This window comes from Podarcis filfolensis, assembly GCF_964270895.1.
Source record: "Podarcis filfolensis genome assembly, chromosome: 1".
In the NCBI taxonomy this organism is placed as follows: Eukaryota; Metazoa; Chordata; class Lepidosauria; order Squamata; family Lacertidae; genus Podarcis; species Podarcis filfolensis.
The window spans coordinates 30,260,767-30,264,556 of NC_139604.1; positions in this window are offsets into that span (position 1 = coordinate 30,260,767).

Here is a 3,790-nt window from a genome sequence, read left to right on the forward strand (position 1 = left end):
ACTGTACCCCAGAGCAGTTTAGCATGACTTGCAAAGGTGCTCTCCGTGCATGCCGCAAACTAAATATGCAAGCATGCTTTAGAACACATACCTTCTGATGAAAATAGGAACGTCCTATTCCATAACTGTTGTTGTTGTTGTTGTTGTTGTTGTTGTTGTTGTTGTTGTTGTTGTTGTTGTTGTTGTTACTGTAACTATTAATACCCCACCTATCTGACTGGGTTATATATGTTGGGCAGCTTCCAACATATATAAAAACGTAATTAAACATTAAACATAAAAAACTTCCCTATATAAGGCTGCCTTCAAATGGTTTGGGGATCAGATAACTCCATACCTTCTGACATTTCTCCAGGGAAAATAGGGATGTCCTACGGAAAAGCGGGACATTCTGGGATCAATTCAGAAACCAGGACGGCTTCTGTAAGTCCAGGACTGTTCCTTGTAAAATTAATGAATGTTAGAATGATGTTGGATAGAAATTAAGTGGTTTCCAGCTGTAATGCTTTAAAAGAATATGGAAAAAGGGTTATAAATAGGTAAAAACATAATTTAAATGATGTTGGATTGGAAATAAGTGGTATTAGCAACAAAGTTAATAAGAATATGCAAAAATGAATTGATAATGGATGAAAATACAGAGTTATAAAATGTTAAGTTATAGAGATAAGATAAATGAAAGAGGGTAAGGATTTGCTGATTTGATTATTTAAATGGGAATACAAGAAGAGGAGGTGTGAGGTCAAAGAAACAAGCAAATGAGTTTTAAGTTATGAAAAATGGAATTGTTTTTTAATTTTTCTTATTTTTTCTGTGTGTTTATTTTTATTTCTTTTTTTCTTTTATTATGTGTTTTTGTATATTTGTTTTGTAAAACTTTAATAAATATTTCTCAAAAAAAAAAAAGGAAAATAGTGACGCTTGGAGGGTCTGAGAACACAGGTTCACATGACAACAATGACTTCAAAAAACTAAATTCCAAATGTGTACATATGTGGAAATAATGAGACAAAACTTTTTATATGCTATTAACATAAAGAACTCTTGAAATACTGCTTGTGCACAAACAACCAGAACTACGGTAACTTTCCTAACAGCTAAGTCAGGGGTGGCTAATGTGAATGTGGTGCCTTTCAGATATTGCAGAACTATATTTCCCAACATTGACCATATGGGGTGGAGCTGATTGGCACTGAAGTTCAGCAGCATCTAGTGTGTGCCTCATTGGCTACCCCTGAGCTAACAAAATACAATGTATGTACAAGCAAAATAAAAAAAAACCCTTCCAGTAGCACCTTAGAGACCAACTAAGTTTGTTATTGGTATGAGCTTTCGTGTGCATGCACACTTCTTCAGATACATGCACACGAAAGCTCATACCAATAACAAACTTAGTTGGTCTCTAGGGTGCTACTGGAAGGAATTTTTTTATTTTGTTTCGACTACGGCAGACCAACACGGCTACCTACCTGTAACTAGAACTAATGAATGCAGAATTTGTGTAGTGCCCCTAATCTTAAAATAGATGTATAAAACCCTGGATGTGGAAAAGAAAATTGGCCAGCTTTCATCCCCATACTCTAATTTTCTTTAACTGCACTTTCCTTCCTAGACTTCACCGTGACCATTCTTTTTACATCTTCTGCATCCCTTTTTCTCCCGAGAAAGGGACTAAGTGATATAAAAATGTGCTTTAATGCTACCAGATTTGCAGCTCTGTTTTCTGATGTCTTTTAATGTGAATGCTGAGGTAAGTAGCTAAGGTGCTCAGGCCTGTTTTGTCACTTACAATGTATGGTGGCCATTGGACTCCCTCTCAGATTATTGTGATATTAAGCACTATTTTGTTTTTTAGCTAAAGCAGAAAGTTGGATCACAAAGTGGGTTTTCGTTTACTTGGAGCATAGCTTATTTGGATGCTAAGTCCTCAATTCTTTTACTCAGTAAGGAAGATTGAAACTACAAGTAGGTAATCCTTTCACAATTTAATTAGAGTAAGTCCGCCTTTATTCCAGCCAAGTGTGTGTTGGGGTGGGGGTGGGGGAGAGAGAAAACGAAAACCAATGAAAACAAGAATGTTCAAGAGCTTGATCACGCAATCTCTCGTCATGTGATATTTTAACAAGACTCCTAGAAAAGCAAGAGATTTTTGATATGAGCAGGAGTTCCGCAGCCAAAGATCTAGTATTTAAAATCAATATGGAAACTCCAACATTCATCTCTTCTGCAGCTCCTAACGATTTACACCTCCCATTACTGTTTATTTTCTCACTAGGTTTTGCCTCTTCTCTTCATCCTTCTGCAGCACCCTTTGCATTCTCCTTTCCTAACTCCTTCATGTTTCATTGCCCTGAATTGTGTTATGTTTAGCAGATGTATGCAAAACAGCAGGATAAAACCCCAACCAAGGACCAAAGTGGAGCATTTGATGCCTGAAAGATACTGGCCATGGCAACCTTTAAATTTGTAACTGTGATGGCATGTGGCTGCTTTTTAATTGCTTTTAATTATTTTTTATTTTACTTTAAATTGTTTCGTTTCGACATTTTGGAGTTTCCTGGCCTGGTCGCATTAGGAGAGAAATGCAATAATAAATACGATAATTAAAATCCAGACTCACAACAGCTTGATGTATTGGCATCTGTGTGTGTTGGATTACGGCTTTAGTCATATTCACAGTAAACCCAATGAAAGCAATGAATTTGTAAGGAACTCTGCTCTTAGTCAAATACAATCCAGTGTTTTTCCTGGTCACAGCTTTGTAAAGTATTGCATTAAATTCTCCAGAAACAAGTTTAAAGCCATCATTAACAAATGCTTTTTCTGAGCAGATTTTTTGGGAAATGTAGCCTTTGCTTTGAAACATGCAGTAAACCATGGAGGGAGAACCTACTCTGAAAATACACATCTCCAGAAAGCTGTAATCATTATGTGATACCTTCTGACGTTGTATTTCTATTCACAGCTATACCATTAGCAGCTGCCTGATACAGTGACAAAGGTGAGTGTAAACTAACAAAGAGATCCTGATAATTTATTTATAGAAGGAACGGAGCAATTACCTACCATATGACTAACACAATTTTGCCTAGGTGTGTCTACTGTGAATCAACTGAAGAAGTTGCTAGGAATTTAAAACCGCACTGGAGTCTCCCAGATTCTTGTAGCAGTGAGTTGCGTGTCAAGGCCCCAAGCCACTCCCAGGAAAATAAAGACACAAGGACACCAAATTTTAGGTTTATGTTAATGGGCAAAATTTAGGCCACAACTTAATTGATTACAGAATGTGAGCGGTATTGGCTTAGGCATTGGCATCAACAGACTATAACTGACTTCTGCCCGCCTTGTGAGGCTGAAAGTGGAAGCTTCAGAGTCGTCCTGAGGATTAAATTGCCCCCGGCCACGCCTCCAAGCGTCTGGATTGGCCGCCTGGCATCCTGATGTGGCCGGGGTCTCCCCCAGCCCAGCGTGATGCAGGATGCTGTCCCGCCCTGACGCTGAGGAGCAGCGGCTAGGGGGACTGGACCGCAACCTGGCCCCACCAGGAAGTGGACCTGACTAAGCAAGACGCTCCAGAAAGCCAACCACATGAATGGACTGGTAGAGAGGACACACTAATGGGCCGTTCACCCAACTAGTCTACTGAAGCTGCAATTGTACGTTGCTCTCCTAACTCTTCAACGGAGCCCCCAGCAAGCTTCTAAGAAACCCCTCATTAGCGGGACTTCCGGGTTGGCGCCATCGCCGAATGGCGGACTCCCTCCGAGCTCCGGAGGGAGTCTGCTCGGCA